The sequence below is a fragment of the Dermacentor variabilis genome, chromosome 10 (genome assembly GCF_050947875.1).
Source record: "Dermacentor variabilis isolate Ectoservices chromosome 10, ASM5094787v1, whole genome shotgun sequence".
Classification (NCBI taxonomy): domain Eukaryota; kingdom Metazoa; phylum Arthropoda; class Arachnida; order Ixodida; family Ixodidae; genus Dermacentor; species Dermacentor variabilis.
This window is the reverse complement of record NC_134577.1, coordinates 122,824,291-122,844,449: the sequence shown is the minus strand read 5'-3', so window position 1 is coordinate 122,844,449 and position 20,159 is coordinate 122,824,291. Positions and strand designations below refer to the sequence as shown.

At 50.4% G+C, this 20,159-nt stretch overlaps 1 protein-coding gene across 1 annotated transcript in view; it reads left to right on the top strand.

Annotated features, from left to right (window-relative positions):
- Window positions 1-20,159, top strand: part of LOC142559401 (uncharacterized) — a 291,201-nt gene that overhangs the window by 175,631 nt on the left and 95,411 nt on the right. The gene's annotated exons all lie outside the window — the stretch shown is intronic.

Below are 20,159 nucleotides of genomic sequence, written 5' to 3'. Positions count from 1 at the left end.
GCTGGCAACTGGCTAATAAACACTCGTTTTCTACCATGCGGCACCAAGGCAGCCGAAATAAAAACATTTGTATCTTATGAGCGAGAAAATCATGGGAATCACGCAGCTCAATTTTTTGTTTATAACAAGCATGTGATGGCAACAGACAATGAAGCAACAGTGACTATATAGAAAAATGGGTTAGCGCTGACGACAATCATTGGAAGTTCACACTATAATGCTTTCTCTACAATTTATTGTCTCAATACATCTGGCTGCAAATCTTCTGGATTCTTCTTGTACTATGTCTTTTGCAACTGAAATTTTAAATGTGTGTAATACTTCATGGCAACTTAGAACACTTAAATGGTTAAGCATCACCATACCTTAAATTTGTCACCTTTCTAATTTGTCAGCTTTGTCACCTTTCTAGAACAATACCTCTCCGGTGTCATACATCACTCAAACCACTACTAATAAATTTACCTTTAGATGAGCAGTACCTGCATTAAACGCAGCAGCATACCCTTTTAACAAATGGATATACATACCACGCTCAGACTGTGCAAACCAAACAAACCAACAGCGACCAGTACTTGTGTTCATTTGTCTTCAACGAGGCAGAGACAGGCCAGATCTAGATAAACACAACAAATATAAGGTGCAGGCAGAGGAAATAAGCAGAAGCAGTAAAGACAGCACAAAAGTGAAACGCATTAGACAAATTTGCACAGTCAGCGATCTGAACCGAGGACAATTCACAACGTTACTGCCACACTTAGAAGCAAATGCTCCTCATGCAACAAGAAAAAAACACGTTTTAGCTGCAAACAGCACGAGTGCGTGGAGTTGGTTGATATTGTAAAAAAAGCACAGACAACATTTAAAGCAGACACACTACTTGTGTCATCTGCCTTCTTGCTGTTTTTACGATACCGGTCACGGTTGCAAAGCTAGGCGCATGATCTATGAACGAAAGCAACGGATGTGCATATAAATCTTGGTGAGCCAATTCATACTAATATATGTTTAATTTTGAAAGTCCCCGTCAAAGCGATAGTAGCAGCAGCATTAAAGTGGGTTCATTTACCAGCTCGCTCACAACGTACGTACGCATTGTATGATTGAACTCCACGGCTCGCAAAGGAGCTACTAAGGAGCTTTAAGGAAGCAAATATGCTTTCGTTATCTCACTGCAACGAATGAAAGCCTCTGACGCACCTACCGCGTTCAGTGCGAGCAGTGAGAAAGGTAAATAAATGCAGCCATGCGCTGCATGGGTAAATAAGAGGGAATAGCGAAGTCATCCTATAGAGATGGAGAAAAATAGACTTAAGAACGCGATAAATATCACAGGGCGACATCCACACTAGTTCAATGCATGCATTGCTGGCGCGTGAAAGCTGTCGCTGTGTTTTTGTTTTTTTGTTGTTGTTTTTTACATCGGTGCGACGCGTAGGAACTGCAGTAGTAATTGTTGTAGGCACGAACTAATAAATTATCCTGCGATCACTGCGGGACCTGTGACAAGCGTTTCGTGTTCCTTCGAATTTCGAGACCACATCGACCACAGCTCGAATGCGCAACCGGTTTTTTACGTGTGAGCAAGAGAACGGGTAATCGCACGACACTTACCGTTGCTGCAAGTACGTCCACCAGTAGCTGGGCAACAAATGTCATCAAGCCCTGGCCTACTGAACTTGAAGCTTCTAAGCATTCGCCAAAAACAAAAAGGGGGCCACATCATGCATACGGCACGCGCGCGAACGAGACGCGAGCCATGCCGCCTGAGTTTGAGAGTAGCTATTTCATAAAAGCAAAAACAAACTACAATGTGATGTCACATCCGGTAAAGACAACTTGTCCTTTTTTCTCACCTTCTCTTAGCTAACGCATGCGCAGCGACCACAGAGCCCTCGGGGGCGATGTTCAGGTGTGATGGCGTATGCAACGCCACCCATGCCACCACTATCCCGCTTGGTGGCGGGAGATTTGATTTGAAGTCCAAGCTGTTCGCATCAGCAGCCCGAGCTCGGGTCTCGCGCCGCAGTGGTGGCAGTCCGCACAGCGCCACATGCATGTTACCCACTACAATTGCCCCCGCGGCGAAGAGGAGCCATCCTGGCGACCTACGGTGATGACGCGATAAGGGGGTCGTGGTACGGCTTCAGGCGGCTGACGTGAACCGTCTCGCGGCCACGGCGGCGTCTGTCCGACGATGGCGTCACCGGTTCGACCACATAATTCACCGGCGATGTACACACGACGATCCGGTACGGACCCTGATATTTCGGAGCAAGCTTTGGGCTAAGGCCTGGAGATTGGAAGGGCAGCTGAAGCCAGACTTGAGAGTCCATGGCGAAGGACTGTGTGGGCTGCCCGTTGTCGTGGCAATCTTTGTGGATTCCTTGGGTATCCGACGTGAACGAGCGAGCCAGTTGGCGGCACTCTTCAGCATGGCGAGCAACTTCGGAAAGAGGGGTGAAGTTAGAGGCATCCGGATGATATGGTAGCATGGTGTCGAGGGTAGTGGATGGTTCACGTCCATAAAGAAGGAAAAATGGGGAGAAGCCTGTGGTAGCCTGAAAGGTGGTATTATACGCGTACGTCACAAAAGGGAGGACATCGTCCCAATTGGAATGATCAGACGCAACATAAATGGGGAGCATGTCACCAAGAGTGCGGTTGAACCGTTCCGTTAGACCGTTAGTCTGTGGGTAATACGCCGTAGTGGTGCGGTGAATAGTGCGGCAAGCGACAAGCAGCTCATTAATAACTTCGGACAAGGCACGGCCTCGGTCGCTGAGCAGTTCTCGCGGTGCGCCATGCCGCAAGATGAAATGCCGCAACATGAATGCGGTGACGTCGCGAGCAGCAGCAGTTTGGGTGCAGCAGTTTTGGCATATCTTCGGAATGCAGCAGTTTCGGCATATCTTGTGGGGTGGTCTACTGCGACAATTATCCAACGATTTCCTTTAGCAGTGGATGGAAGAGGCCCATAAAGATCAGTGCCAATCCGATCAAAAGGACGTGCAGGACACGGTAAAGGTTGCAGAGGGCCTGTCGTATGAGGAGATGTCTTGCGTCGTTGACAAGCTACGCATGACCGAATCTATTTGCGGACATACGAATGCATGCTGTGCCAGTAGTAGCGCTGGCGGACCCGCTCGTAGGTTTACAGGACGCCAGCATGAGCTTGTTGTGAGTCGGCGTGGAAATACGTGCATATGTCGGAGCGCAAATGGCGAGGGATGACTAGCAGCCATTTGCGACCATCCGGCTGATAGTTTCGGCGGTACAAGATGGCGTCCCGTAGCACGAAATGGGTCGCTTGGCGACGAAGGGCTCGAGGGCATGTAGCCGTCGAACAACTGTGAAGAATGCCAATGAGAGACACAATCCACGGATCTTTCCTCTGTTCAGACGGCATGTCAGTAACAGCAAGTGCAGCAACCGGGCACTCTACGGGTGAGGGTGGCGTTTCGTCGGATCGCGTGGGCGATCGGGAGAGTCCATCGGCGTCAGAATCTTGGCGCCCGGATCGATAGATGACGCGAATGTCAAATTCTTGGAGCCGAAGAGCCCAACGTCCAAGACGGCCTGACGGGTCTTTCAGTGACGCAAGCCAGCAAAGCGCGTGGTGGTCTGTCACAACATCGAACGGATGGCCATACAAGTAAGGGCGAAATTTGTTTAACGCCCAAACTATAGCCAAACATTCTTTTTCTGTGACGGAATAATTGGTTTCTGCCTTCGTGAGAGCACGACTCGCATATGCAACCACATATTCCGGAAAGCCAGGCTTGCGTTGCGCAAGGACGGCTCCAAGACCAATGCCACTGGCGTCCGTATGAACTTCGGTCGGTGCACTCGGGTCATAGTGGCGTAGAACAGGCGGTGAGGTAAGCAGACGACGCAAAGTGGTGAAGGCTTGGTCACATGCCGGAGTCCAATCGTGAATGTCACCTGGGCCAGCCAGGAGCTTCGTCAGGGGAGCGATGATGAGGCAAAATTGCGCACAAAGCGTCGAAAATAAGAGCAAAGGCCGATAAAACTTCGGAGCTCTTTCAGCGTAGTCGGCCGCGAAAATTCTGCGACAGCACGAAGTTTGGCAGGGTCGGGAATGACGCCGTCTTTGGAAACGACATGGCCAAGTATGGTCAGCTGGCGGGCGCCGAAGCGGCACTTCTTCAAGTTAAGTTGAAGGCCGGCGGTGGCAAGGCTAGTAAGGACTTCGCGTAGACGAGAGAGGTGAGTGGTGAAAGCAGGGGAGAAAACTACCACGTCGTCTAAATGACACAGGCACGTCTTCCATTTGAGGCCTCGCAGAATATTGTCCATCATTCTTTCGAATGTCGCGGGCGCATTGCAGAGGCCGAATGGCATTACTGTAAACTCACACAGGCTATCAGGCGTAATGAAAGCTGTTTTCGAGCGGTCGGATTCATCCACTGGCACTTGCCAATAGCCCGATCGCAAGTCCAAAGAAGAAAAGAATTCAGCACCATGTAGATCATCCAGGGCGTCATCTATGCGCGGTGAAGGGTAGACATCTTTTCGTGTAATCTTGTTGAGGCGACGATAGTCCACACAGAAACGAATCGAGCTATCTTTTTTCTTAATGAGTACTACAGGAGACGACCAAGGGCTGCAGGATGGCTTGATAACACCACGTTCAAGCATGTCTTCAACTTGCTCGGTGATGGCACGACGCTCGGTGGATGACACGCGGTGCGGACGCTGGCGTAATGGTGCGTGGTGTCCCGTATTAATGTGGTGAGAGACGGTACTTGTGCGGCCTAACGATGCTTGGTTCCAGTCAAAAGACGCGTGAAACTCATTTAAAAGAGTAATTAGCCACTCACGTTGTGTCGGCTCGAGGTCATCGGCAATGGAGCGACAAAAAACATCCGGTGGGACTCGGTTAGATGGCACATGGGGCGTCAGTGCTGTTACGTTGGCAGTATCGACGTCGTCGGCCATGGGGAAGTGCACAATAGCGTCAGCGTCCACAGACTCGATGGTGCCAATAGCCACAGTGCAAAGCCAAAGGGCACGAATTTGGGTTAGAAATCAGTATTTCTGCAGCACCATGGTGAACCGTGAGGAGCGCGAAAGGCAACAATATAGGCTGGCGGCGAATGAAGGCGGCAGCGGGTGTAAACATGACCGTCGCTTCGGCAAGCGATGCGCATGAAAGAGGGACAAATACAGCACTGTGAGGAGGAAGGTCAGTATCTGAAGCTACACAGATACTGCTAAGATCGTGAACTTGAAAGTCGCGAGATGGCAAATCGCACAGAACGGAGAACTGAACCTCAGCACGTGCACAGTCGATGACGGCATGATGGCGCGACAGAAAATCCCAACCCAGAATGACATCATGGGAGCAACAAGTTAACACAAAGAAATCAATCGAATACAAGATGTCTTGAATCAGCACCCTGGAAGTGCACATAGCGACTGGCTGTACTTGTTGCGCACTGGCTGTTTTAAGCAATGGAAGCGAAGGCTCCATGGTCACTTTCTGCAATGCACGACAGAGCTTCTCACTAATCACGGATACAGCAGCACCTGTATCGACGAGCGCAAGGGATTTGATGCCATCAACGGACACTTCAATAACCTTAGCGGGTGAAAAACGAGGACTTTGATGTTCCGACGATGACGCAGTTCGTGCCTCAGGAACTGAGGAAATCAGTTTTCCGCCTCAGTAGTGCTGGCACTGGGTCTACGACGCATGGGTGATATTGAGCGCCGACGAGGGGAAGGCGAGCGACGAGTGCCGTAGAGCTGTGACTGCGGTGCCGGTATGTCATCAGCAGCGTAGACTTCCGGTGGTGGCCGTGAAGGCATACGGAAAGGTCGGAAGGCGGAGCTGGGTCGTCGCGGGGTGCCCACGAAGGCCGGCAAGCGCCGGCGGCATAAGCGCACTACATGACCTGGGGTACCGCAGGCATAGCATATTGGGCGGTTATCAGCAGTGCGCCAAGGATTTGGACCCTGCTGCTGTGCACTGAAAAAGGGATCCGCGGGCTGGCGAGGCAAAGGCGGAGGAGAGAACACCGGCAGGCGAGGCGCTGAAGGCGGAGGAGAGAACCCCTGTAGACGAGGCGCCCGTGCATCGGCTTCAACATACGTCAGAGGCGCGGCCACGGGAGCCGGCTGACACGGAGGTGGAAGAGCTTCGGTCACTTGCTCTTGAATTATCTGTCGGAGCGCTGGAGCCAAACATTGAGAAGGCTTCTCCGTTGTCGGCAAAATCGAGAGCTGTCGTGCGACCTCCTCGCGCACAAATTGTTTTATTTGCGTCAGCAAAGTTGTGTGGTTGTCGCCAATAATTAATGCGGCTAACGAATCTTCCGTAGGCGGTGGGCGCCGAGCTAAGATGCGTTGTTTCCGTAGCTCGTCAACACTTTGGCACAAATTGATAACTTCGGCCACGGTACGCGGATCCTTCGCTAACAACATCTGAAAGGTGTCCTGATCAATGCCTTTCATAATGTGTTTTATCTTGTCCTGTTTTGACATTGACGGATTCACGCACTTACACAGGTCACTGACATCTTCGATGTAACTTGTGAAAGTTTCATGGAGATGTTGCGCACGCCCCCGTAAGCGTCGTTCTGCGCGAAGCTTGCGCACAGCGGGGCGCCCGAACACTTCTGCGATACTTGTTTTGAATGTGCTCCATGTTGTGAAATCGTGGTCGTGGTTTCGGAACCAGAGGTTCGCGACGCCGGTTAAGTAAAACAGCATGTTGTGCAGCTTGGCGATGTCGTCCCACTTGTTATGCTGGCTCACCCGTTCGTAAGATGACAACCAATCATCCACGTCATGATCATCGGTGCCGCTAAAGATGGCAGGATCACGCTGTCACAACACACCGGAAACGATGACCGCCGGAGGCTGTGGTGCATCGTCCTGGGTGGTTTCGTCAGGCATGGTCGCAGCAGTCGGTAGCGTCCGGCTTCGGAGTTCCAGTTTCCGAGGTCTACCCCGCACCTCCACCAAATGAAAGGGGGTTTATTGCAGCTCGCACGCGGGATGGCAAGTGGCTCTTGATCGCGAGTCCTAGCTGTTCGCATCAGCAGCCCGAGCTCGGGTCTCGCGCTGCAGCGGTGGCAGCCCGCACAGCGCCACATGCATGTTACCCACTACAATATATATATATATATATATATATATATATATATATATATATATATATATATATATATATATATATATATATATATATACAGCACAGAAGAATAACCACGACATAGGTTCCTTTTTACTGTCAAACGTTTGGGCTTGTGGGCCAGCCTCTGATGATAGGCAGTTCCGATAATAATCGTTTCCATAGCCTTTGTGTGGTACTTTCTTCATTCGGTTGAGTTCGTACTGGTTCCCTTAAAGGGAACCGTACCCGCGGGCTGATTGTCTCACTGGAAGTGCACCCGGCCGTAGCACCATCTTGTATTGCAGTTTCACGGATCCGGTTCCACGAAAACGATCCGGGGAGGTTTGGTCTAGTGATTCATGATTATCTTGGTTAACGGCGTCGACTTCTGTTGGTATGAGGCCATATTGCAGGCACATGTCTAGCATTGCTTGTCGGCCTTGTTTCTTTGTTTTTTCACGATGAAGAAATTTGTTTCGCGCTTCGCTCCGCTCATGACTAGGAATGCTATGGCTATACCCTCGTGCTTGATAACGGTGTCATTGTAGGCAGTCAGGACCACTGTGCTTTTGCGCAGTAGGGTTGCACTGCGGAGGCGTTGAAACACGCTGAAAGGAAGGAGGTTTGCCAGGGAGCGCGTGTCAACATTTAAACTAACCTGACAACCGGGAATCTAGCCTCACACCTTTCAATCTAGCCTCACACCTTCAAAGCTGAGCTAGTTGGTAAGGATTCATTATGCCAAAAAGAGGTGAGGCGTGCAGACATCGATCCAATCTAGCCCGGCTTGCGTGTGGACACCATATGTGCTGACGTCCAAAACTTGGAAGTCCTCATCGCCTTCCAGTTCTTTCTGTGTCTGGTTCACTTCACGATATCTGCAGCAATGACGAGAAGCGATTTATTCTGTACACTTGTTGCAGCGCTTCCCGTAAGTTGGATGCAGTAAGGGCATGTGCGTCCGGCTGCATTGCTTACAACAAGTGTGCCTTCCTTTGCTGGGTTCAGTTCGTATGGTGTAGTCTACCTCCACGTTTTATTTGGACCAGATAGTATTCTGTTACGTGGCAACCTTCGCAGCCTTGCATATTTCTTCTGCTCTCTGCAAGTGAGACTCGTGTCTTGCAGCATTTTTTCTTCGGGCGCTGTGCTATTAATGCCGAAAACTACCCGGTCTCATATCATGGATTCTTCAATACCACTAAAATTACGAGCTTAGCTTGCGTTCTCAGTTCTCGTGCAAAGGGCTCAAATGGTTCGGCTTCACCTAGCAGACGAATACCAAGTGTGTGTCGTTCGTTAACCACGTTTTCTTTTTCAAGGGAGTAACTGTCAAATTCATTAAGCAGGGTATCGTAATCATATTTGGTCTCCCCTTCTGCGAAATTGAACTTATTGTAAATGTCCAGCGCCTCGTCGCCGGCCGCGCTGAGCAGGATCGTGGCTTTAACTGCTCCTGTCGTTGGGCTGGCGGTCGATGTCGCTGTCAGGAACGGTTGCACTTTCATCTTGAAGACTAGAAACATTCTTTTGGCATTTCTACATAGCTGATGTGGTCCTGGCGTTTTCAGGATGTCCATTGGTTCGGCCACAAGGACGATTCTGCTGGCTACATGGGGCCACTTCTGACACCTCGAATCGTTTGCTTCATGCAGAGACACGACACACCAGTTGGCTAGGCCAAGAAAGAATATACCTCCGACCGTTTATTAAACTTGAATTTATAGCTGCTGCTCCAGCGAGGAAAAAAGAAGAGGAAAAGGGATGTTGGTTTCTTATCAGGCCAATTGCATCAAAAACACACCTGATGCAAGCGCATTGGGTAACGTAGAAGGGTGAAAAGGCTATTTTTCGAGAGAAATAGCGTTCATGTACTTTTCTCAGCCTCGTAATAGTTCTTGCATGCCCCAACGGACACTGTTTCAGCTTCGTAGAACGGAAAAGTCATTCTTTTCTTGTTTTTTAATCATCAAACAGATTTGATAAACCACGGTTCTTGTTTGTTGGTGGGAAAGGTAAAAACAGGAACGTTGACTCATGTTAATTCCGTAACCTTTTTCTGAAACAGTGACCAGTTATCCTCTAATGAACGACTATCAAGATTATTTGAAAGAGCAGGATAGAAGGAAACAAGGTCACTGTTTATTGCGTCGTAGACACGATTGTCATAAAAGCGTGTGGTTTTAGTGCAAATCCGTCTCACTCACGGTCTAAGGGTGAACCTGGCATGAATTTTTGTGGTCGCTTACTCTTCATAAGTATGTTAGTGATGAAAGTCCCCCTGGATTATTTGTTAATATTGTTACGTTGCAGAAGTCACTATAAAGATGTATTTACAATATTTACAAAAGAAACAACGATGCATAACCAAGATGGCTGTCGAGACCGATTCCAATGCTACACGTCAAAGCGTCTGCTTCTGAGTGGCGCCACTCCTGGTTGCGCCGTAAAATAACCCCTGCTTGTAAAGGCGCCGATCAGCCCTAACTATAAGGGACATGAACTCCCTTATAGTTATAGTTATAGCAGAGTAACGCTTCTGCCGGGACACATCCACAACGTCCGTGGGGGCACTCGAGTCCAATGGAACGATCTTGTAGTTCACATCGCCAAGCTGACGCAATATCGTGTAGAGCCCGGTGTAGGCGGCGACATGGTGTCCATAGTAGGACAGCGGATCCAGGAGGTAATCTAACGTCCCGATGTCGGCTGTCGTACTCCATCTTCTAGCGTGGCCTGAGACTCAGTGAGCCGGAAGCCGGCAATCTGGTGCGCCATGTGAGCCTGGGCGAAGAGTCCTTGATCATATTCAGTGGGAGTGTTCGTCTAGGAAGGAAGCAATATGTCAAAGGGCAAATAAGAGTGGCGGCTGAACAGAAGGTAAATGGGTGAAAAGCCAGCGGTCTCGTGAAAGGAAGAATTATAAGCGAAGGTCACGGAGCGTAACGTGCTGCCCCAATCACTGTGATCATCATAAACGTGCATAGACAACATTTCTCTGAACGTGCGATTGAGCCGTTCGGTCAGACCGTTTGTGTGCGAGTGTCAGTCTTGCGAAAGCGTGTGCTCAGATACAAGGAGCGAAGTAGGTCGTCAACTACTCGGGAGAAGAAGGTGGGGCCGCGATCAGCGAGGAGATGCTGGGGTGCGACATGATGGAGGATGACGTCATGTAAAAGAAAATCAGCCACCTCAGTTTCACAGCTAGCGTGCAAAGCTCGCGCCATCTCGTACCGGGTCGCGTAATAAGTCGTGATAACGACCCACTTGTTGCCAGATTTCGAAATCAGAGAAGGGCCGAGAAGATCGAGACCGACATATCGATGGTCTAGAAGTTGAAGTCGGCTCGTAGGAAGGAACTTGGGGGGATAGGACTAGGCGTACAGGTTTCATTTACAGTATTTGCAGTTTAAACAAGAGATACATTCGACAGTCTAAGTGAGGCTCCCAAATCGAGCACGCAAGACGAGCATACAGCACACAGCTTACGAGCACACAACTCACCAGTACATTGACGAGCACTAGCACGGATGAGCACCTCGCAGAGCACTACGACGATCACACTCTAGCAGCCGACATCAGCTCCTTATAAACACTCCATTAGTCCCTAGTTCCCTAAGTGAGAGAAACGGCTGTCCAATAGGACTGTCCATAGTCGCTGGCGCGTAGTCGACCCGACTTGGAGGAGCAGGGCTCACGCACTTTGGATTCCCAGAACCCGTGTTGAGCGCGTCCTCGTAGACAGGTGGTCACGCCTGACCCCAGCCGGCGCCTCTAAATTCCAGAGCTGCCTTTCTCCTGTAGTCGCCACGTGTGTCAGCAGACTGTGACGAATCCGGGGGCCCCTGTACCGCAAAGCACCCTTTTGGGGGGAAGCTGTTCTTGCTGCCGAGAGAGACCATGAAGACCCGGCAAATCAGCCAACAATACGTTGGGCGCCAAACGCGGCCCGCCCTGCTGCCGTCACCGATACTCTGAACAAGGCACCTGGTGGATTGACGCTGCTGTAGTCCGCAGTTCTCTGAAGTAACTTCATGGTTGGTTAGCGCTGTCCTCGCTGGTTCTCTGAAGGACGACAGCATCGCGGGTTCATCGAAGCACGTGCAGCCGGCTGAAATAGCTTTGCAGAGCAGTACCCCTGCAGGCCGATCCTAAGAATGGGCTGAAGGCGTCCCGCGGGCAGCACAGCAGGTTTTTTGCGGCGCTGACAGAGCGCACAGGCTGCAACGTAGCGGTGCAGATAGTGGTTCAGGTCTGGTCAGTATAAGCGGCACCGTATGGAGCCGCAAGTACGCGAAACGCCGAGGCGGCCTGCAGTAGGGTCGTCATGTAACTGCTTGAGAACTGATGTCCGGAGATGAGGTGGTACAACGAGCAAAAATTCTGGTGCTTCAGGGCATAATATGCGGCGGTAGAGAAGGCCGTCGCGCATTCCGAACATGCGCAGCGTGGGCTCCGAATGTCCAGAATTGAGACGATCGATGGGAACACGTAAGCAGTCATCACGTCATTGTTAGGTACCGACGTCGTGCATGTCAGAAATGACCAGCACGCAAGAGTCGGCGTCATGCGCATCATATTCAGGGCAGTCGATAGAATGACGGGAGAGACAGTCGACGTGATTGTGCAAACGGCCCGAGTGTTATAAAACTGCAAATGAATGTTCTGCGAGCCGTATCGCCCATCTACCCAATCGTCCAGTGGGGACATTAAATGAGGAGAGCCAGCGCAAGGCGTGGGGATCCGTAACCACGGTAAATGTGTGGCCATACAAGTAGGGGCAGAATAGTAACAGCGCGAACAAGAATGAATGTATACCAACTCGCCGAACTTTCCACTTTAATAGGGGCAGAATTTGGCAACTGCCCAAATTCTCGTTCGACAATTTAAAAATTCATCTCGGCAGGTGATAGCAGCCGGTTGACGTGTGCAATTACGCGCTCTACGTTGTGCTGCCATTGAATAAGCACAGCGCCAATACCCTGGCCACTGGCATCCGTGTGAAATTTAGTGGCGGCAGATGGATCATAATGAACTAGCAATCGGTGAGCCGCGAGCAAGCCTATGACGGCGGAGAAGGCTTTGGTTTGAGCAAGGCGCCATGTGAAAGCAACGTCCTTCTTAAGTAAGTCGGTGAGTGGGCAAGCGGTTTCGGCGAAACTCTTTGATAAAACGACGGAAATACGAGCATAGCCCAACAAAGCTTCTTACGCCTGCGGCAGAAGACGGAACAGGAAATTTCTGGACTGCGCGAATCTTGTCAGAGTCGAGTTGAACGTCAGTGGCACTGACGAGACGGCCAAGAAGAATAATTTGACGACGTCTGAAGTGGCACTTGGATAACTTCAATTGCAGGCCGGCGCGTTGGAAAACAACAAGAATACCCGATAGACCCGTTAGGTGACTCACCCGCCGTGGTTGCTTAGTGGCTATGCTGTTGGGCTGCTAAGCACGAAGTCGCGGGATCTAATCCCGATCACGCGGTCGCATTTCGATGGCGGCGAAATGAGAAAACATCCGTGGTACTTAGATTTAAGTGCACGTTAAAGAACCTCAGCTGGTCCCAATTTCCGGAGTCGCCCACTACGGTGTGCGTCATAATCAGATCGTGGTTTTAGTACGTAAAACCCCATAATAAATATTTTTAGATGACTCGTGAAAGTTGGTGAAAAGTCTATGACATCGCCTAGATAACACAGACATGTGGACCATTTAGAGCCGCGAAGTTAGGATTCCAACATTCAGTCGAAGGTTGCCGGCCACTACAAAGGCCAAACGGCATAACTATGAATTGGTGGAGGCCATCATGTATTAGGAAGACAGTTTTCTCACGGTCCATGTCATATACCGAGGTTTCCCAATAGCCATCATCGGAGATCTATCGATGAAAAGTACTCGGCTCCGTGCAAGCATTTCAAGGCGTCATCAATACGCGCCAAGGGGTAGGCATCCTTGCGGGGGATTTTGTTCAGGTGTCTGAAATCCACACAAAATTGCCAACTGCCGTGCTTCTTCTTGACAAGGACCACAGGGGACGCCCACTAGCTGCAAGATGTCTCGATAATGCCTTTAGTCCACACCTTATCGACTTCTCGTTGTATTGTCGTTCAGCATGTGAAACACAGTGATCACGTGAAACACAATCCGGTGGCGTACCGGATTGGCGTCTCCAGTGTAAATACGACGAGTGCCCACCGATGTCTGGGCTAAAGTGCTCCCTTCAAGGTCAAAAATGTCGAGGCAGGTTTCCAAGAGACGGTGGAGGTCAGCAGCTTGTGCTGGAAGAAGATCGGGTGCAATCATATTTCTAAGTTCCTCTGTAAGAGTCGGTGTGTCGGAGGTTCCCCTAGAGGGCCACGAAATTTCAGCGTCAGGAGCCGGTATCGGTATCTCACAGGCAAATGTAGCCTAAAGACATGTCTTTACATGAGGAATTTGAGCTGAGCAGATAAAATTAAGGAGAGGGAGCGAAGCCTGGTTGCCTGTAACAGTGAGCATATTATAAGGAACGACGAAATTTCTTTCAAAAAGTATGTCACCGGTGGGACATAGTACATAGACGCCGTCAGGAAGAGACGAGTGAGACAGTATAGTGACGTACGTAGTGGCTTGAGGCGACAGGAGAATGTCTTCGTGAGAGCATGATCGTGGTTATGTGACCTGTGGATTATAGCAGCCGTGGGACAGTTCAAGTTGAATGACACTAGACGCGCAATCAAATAGGGCTGCATGGGACCCTAAAAAGTCTAATCCGAGTATAAGGTCGTAAGGACATTGCAACACAGCCTTTAGACGCCCCGTTATGCCGATGCGAGCGTTGCACATACCAAGCATGGTAGGCGTTCCTTCATCGGTGATGCGGAGGGCGCGTGCGAGAACAGTGGGTGCGAGAACTTTGTTCAGGCGTCGGCGCAATTGGGCACTCATCACGGATACGCGCGCGCCAGTGTCAATGAGTGCTGGGACACTGACGCCAGTGACTGAAACGATCATGAAGTTCTGTTTGGTGGGAAAAATGATCAGGGCGTTTTCGCGGCCGAGTCGTCAATGCAGGGTCACCTCTTGGAGCTGCATTGCTTTGTTTTTTGGCGACGGCTGTCGGACTGCATCGGAGACGGTGGGCTACGAGCCTGCGGCGATAGGAAAGATTGTCGACGAACTGGTGGTGAACGGAAATGGAGACGTCAGAATGACGACGAGGGACTGTTCCAAGGAGCACGAGCATGATTGTTTGGCTGTTGTGGTGCTAATGGAGGCTGGTAACGACGCCCGCTCTATTCAGGGCGATAATAACTGGTGAATGGTGGCTGCAGAGGGGGCGTAGACAGTACGGTTGTTACGATGGCGGCCAACATGACCGATACGCCGGCACGAAAAACAAATTGGCCGATCGTCTTCGGTTAACTACTCGAGTGGATCGAGTTCTCCGCGGACTGTTGCCTGCACAAATGGTGCTGTGAACAAGCTATTCGAATCACTGGGGCGGGGAAAAAGGACTACAGGAGCCATGACTTCAAGTTCTCGCCACACTATCCGTGTCAGGTCATCTGATGACGATGGTCGCTGCACTCCTAGCCTGTCGTCACAAGAGGATGTCACAGCTCTGTTCGGCAGACTTGCTAACGGCGTTGCAATGCGGCGGCCCTTAAAAAAAAATATGCGGTTTAACGTGCCAAAACCGCTTTCTTATTACGAGGCACGCCGTAGTGGTGGACTGCGGCAATTTCAACCACCTGGGGTTCATTAACTTGCACCTAAGTACACAGGTGTTTTCGCAATTCGCACTCATCGAAATGCGGCTGCCGTGGCCGGGATTCGATCCCGCGACCTTTTGCTCAGCAGCCCAACATCATAGCCATTGAGCAACCACGGCAGTTGTGCGGCGGCTCTTGGCCTGCTCGGAACCTTAACACTCTTTTATGATGTCCTGTACCGTTTCACAATTTTTGCACCTGATCAAGTTGAAAGCATCGTCAGCGATGCCCTTCAGTGCATGCCCAACCTTGTCTGACTCAACCATATCGTTGTCGGCCTTACGGCACAGAGCCAGCACGTTCTGGATGTAAGAGATGTATCATTCTGTGGATATCTGGGCGCGGGGTACCCGGCGGAACGGCTGAACAAGTCCCTCAGCGTCTATTTGCACGTCTCTCTGTAGTTAAGCTCCTCCTCGTGGTTACCATGCCACACCTTCGCCGCGGCTTGTAGATGGAAGACCAAGTTAGCCAACATAATTGTGGGAACCCATTTGTTGTGGACACTTACACCCTCATACGTGGCAATCCAGCCTTCCGCGTCAAGGTGGTCGGTGCCGCAGAACGTTCCTGCATTCCGCGGCTGAGCCAGCACAACCGTCGGAGCCGCAGGCGTTGTTATGGGCCGCGGCATATTGGGGCCTGTTTCGTCAGTCATGATGTCCCGTCCGAAGGGACGACTAGTGCGGAGCTCCGGTATTGTTTCTCGTGGGTACCTCGCACCTCTCACCAATTTTTTACGTTGCAGAAGTGACATATGAAGATGTATTTACAATATTTACGAAAGTGACAACGATATATGAACAAGGTGGCTGTCGAGACCGATTCCACCTCGACGCGTCAAATCGTTTTCTAACTGGCGGCACCCATGGTTGCGCCTTAACAATATCAAGTCCAAGACGCTTGCACTGCCCGCTGTCACTAAAAAAATAAATTATAGGGTTTTACGTGCCGAAACCACGATCTAATAATGAACCACGCCGTAGTGGGGCTCTCCGTAAATTCGGACCACCTGGTGGTTCTTTAACGTGCACCTAAGTCCAAATACACGGGTGTATTCGCATTTTGCTCCATCGAAATGCTGCCGCCGTGGCCGGGATTCGATCCCGCGTCCTCGTGCTTAGCAGCCCAACACAATAGCCACTAAGCAACCACGGCGGGTGTGCGCACTGTGACTCGCGTTGGCGTAGTGAGTAATTGGGTTAGGTTGAAATTAAGGCAAGCGTCATGAAAATCTTTTTCTGGGCGGGTTGCGCCTCAAGGTGAGCGAGTACTCTAGTCAATGCGAAGATCCTTGAACTCGCCAAATAATAAAATATGGAGGCTCCTATGTTAGCTCGTGAGATGACTGCTATCATTTTATTAATCTTACTGGTGAGGTTTGGGTTATTACTTGGCGGCCGGTAGCAAACACCTTGCAGAATAGCTTGGGGTGGAACACAGAAAATCTGCCATAATATTTCGGGGCCAGATGAACTGTCGATGAAAGAACAATGTAGCGGGTCACTCACAGCAATAAGAACGTCGCCTCCCCGCATTTGTTAAAGATTTTTAACGGAAGATACTAAACCCGGGTAAGTCTTCCAAGACCTGGATGTCAGACAAATCATCTGTAAGCCACTTTTCCGTAAATATTACTATATCTCATCCGGATGAAGTGGCTAGACTATATAATAGCTCACGTGTGGCGAGGAGACTGTGCGCGTCAGTATAGATTGTAGAAACTGATATACTGGCGTGGACGGCGGTGTCTGCATGATGTTTTACAACCGAGCAGTTGCTACTGCGTTTCCTTTACTGAGGCCTCGTCGTAGGGGCAGAGTTTTGTTCCGAGGAACAAAGTTTTGTTGCATGACGTAAATGGTGCCGATTTCGTCTTGGCATAGGCAATAAGATGCTTCCTAGCACGTTGTACAGGGCGAGAAAAATGTTAACCAATGCTTAGTAGTGTGGCTTGCTGGGCCAGTTGGTGCATGGTGAACGTATAGGGAGTTCTAGCAAGTATGGACGCGAGCACAAGTAAAAGAAACGGACAGCGCAGCGCTGGACTTACAACTGTTGGACTTACCAGTTGTAAGTCCAGCGTTGTCTTGTCAGTTCCTTTTACTTGTGCTCGCGTGCGTACCTGCTGCAACCCCCTGTACGCCCACCAATGCTGTAGAGAGTTCCTTGCAGCTTGCGGCCGCTTGACAGTATTAATTGCTGTATTTTAAAGAATGCGAACCTTACAATTATAGGACGCATTCGCTAATGGACCGGCGGCCGAGGCGATTGGTGTGCTCGTTCTATGTCCTTTTCCTCTGCGGCTATGTGGAGGCGCTGCCCACAGTGTCTTATTAATGTTTGCTCTACCTGGGTATTAAATTTATGTGCGTTAGGTTGTTCGACGCCATTCAAAAATTAGATTATTGCGACGAGAACAATTTCCTGCGTCGTCAAAACTGGTTTCCAGATGGAAAATGGCGCGCGTGGTATAAGTGGTGGTCGTCTATATAATTTGTTGCTGCCACCGTAGGGCTTTATTGTGCTTTCAGTGATTCTATACAACAGACATTCACCTGTTTAATTCCAAGATTGTGTTGCTAGTGGAGAGCAGTTGCATTTTTGTCTTTTATCTCGGTAATCAGTTGCGTGTGCTATTACGTCTCAAAATGGGGATGGGCATTCCTTGGTTGCTTTAGACGAGGTCGCCCACGAGGTCGACAGTTGGGATTGGCTGAGAAACAGTCATCAGATTCCGTAGTCTTGTCACCTATAGAAATGAACTTTACAAGCGAAAACTTTTGGTGCAGTGGTGTGTCCTGATGTCTGCGGGCATGTGCGCCCTCGCGTGTACTGATCTGTGCTTAAACATGTATTGAGCTCAGACATTTAAAGTGTTCCTGCATGGATTGAGCTTCCATATCCACAGCCTGTGTAAATAACGTAAAATAAAACGTTTATATTTTTACGCGAACGACGAGTAAGAAAGAAGAGCAACTATTTACAGGTTATATTTACGAAAGCGGTTGCAGCGCTCACCGGTTAGATTCACCACGCGAGCCCATTTCGTTCTTCCTTCTCTTTTCACGAGTGATGACACCTACGCGCCTCGTTCAAACAATCAAATGCCACACGCGTGTAGCATAATCCCCCGGCGGCAGAAGCGACGTCCCGAAGCGTCTAAATATGATCACTGGGAGGGTGATACTGCTTCAGTCGTGTGACGTGCACGATATCACTGGACTGGGAAGCAGACGGGGCGTCAGGGGCGGTCTCGTAGGCGACGGGAGTCACGGTACGAAGCACTTGGTATGGGCCTGCGTAATGAGACAGCAGTTTTTCTGAAAGGCGGACCTGACGCGACGGAGACCATAGAAGCACCAAAGAGCCAAGCGGGAAGTGCACGTCTCGGTGTCGCCGGTCGCACAAACACCTTTGACTCTCTTGGAATTTCAGAAGGCGGTCACGGGCAATTTCCCTTGCGGGGACACAGCGGGCGATGGCGTCAAGTGCATATTCATTGGTTGGCGCCGCGTCAACAGGGAGGGTTTTGTCGAGGGGCAGTGCTGGTTCTCCGCCGAACAGAAGGAAAAATGTAGAATAACCGGCTGTATCGTGGCGCGAGGAATTATAAGCAAATGTGACGGTAGAGCGAGGTCCCAGACAGTGTGGTCTGAAGACATATATTTCGCGAGCATGTCTCTGAGACTGCGATTAAGACGCTCCGTGAAGCCATTTATGTGCGGAGGGCATGACGTGGATAGCTTGTGCCTCGTGGTACAGGACTGCAGAATGTCCGCGATAACTGTTGATAAGCATGTCCGGCCACGGTCTTTGAGAAGTTGTCGCGGAGGTCCATGTAATAAAATCACGTCACGTAGAAGAAAATCGGCGACATCTGTGGCGCAGCTTGTAGCAAGCGCTCGCTGATGGCGTAGCGCGTGGCGCAATCCGTGGCCACAACGATCCACCTGTTCCCAAAGCTAGAAGGTGGAAAAGGGCCAAGTAAGTCCAAACCAACCTGAAAGAATTGTTCCTCGGGAAGGTCGAGTGGTTGAAGGTACCCAGCAGGAAGCGTCGATGGTGTCTTGCGTCGCTGGCATTTCTCACACGCAGCTACGTATCTTCGAACGGAGCGAGCTAGCCATGGCCAAAAGAAGCGTAGCGGATCCGGTCGTAGGCACGTGACCCACTCACGTGACCGGCAGTGGGGACGTCGTGAAGTTCGTGGAGAACAGCCGATCTAAGGTGTTTAGGGATCACAAGGAGTAATGCAGGGCCGTCGGGGTGAACGCTGTGGCGGCAGCGTACGCCATCTTGAAGTGTGAATAAGCGAAGGGAACTGTCGGCGAGTGACAATTCCAGGCACTCAATCATAAAACGCAAGGACTGGTCACGGCGCTGCTCATCGGCGACATGGAGCAGTGGAAAAACAGAGAGAACACAAGGGTCGGCGTCAGTATCAGACGTAGAGGTCGCGTCTTCGACTGCGTGGTGACAGAGGCAATCTGCGCCCTGTTGGCATCCTAACTTGTAAGTTACTGTGTAGGGACATTGTTGTAGTCGGAGGGTCCGGCGACCGAGCCGGCCAGTAGGATCCTTGAGTGACGAAAGCCAACAGAGCGCATGATGGTCTTGGAATAGATCAAAAGTTCTTGCCATATAAATATGGGCGGAACATTGAAACAGCGCAGACGAGAGCAAGACATTCGCGTTCGGTAATCGAATAGTTGCGCTCAAAATTTTTAAGGATCCGGCTATTAAAGGCTATAACGTGGTCGTGTCCGTGTTTGCTTTGCGATAAGCCGGCGCCGATCCCATAACCACTGGCATCGGTTCGGACCTCTGTTGGTGCGGACGGGTCAAAGTGGCCCAAGACCGATGGATTGGTGAGAATCGCGATAAGGCGTGAAAATGCGGCAGCCTGAGGGGGACCCCACAATAAAGGCACGTCTTTCTTCAGAAGTTCAATGAGTGGTCGAGCGATTGCTGGGAAATCTATCACGAACCGCCTGAAATAAGAGCAGAGCCCCAAAAAGCTCCTGATGTCTTTGACAGACTGAGGTTAAGGAAAATCCGTACTGCTCAAACCTTCTCCGGGTCGGCTAGTACGCCGGAAGCATCGAGGAGATGGTCTAGCACTATAATATATCGGCGCCAGAAGTGGCACTTCGATTAGTTTAATTGGCAGCTATCCTTGACGTCTTCCGCAAGGAAGACGTCAAGGATAGCTGCGACGCGCTCAAGGTGCGTCTCAAATGTAGGAGAAAACACAAGGA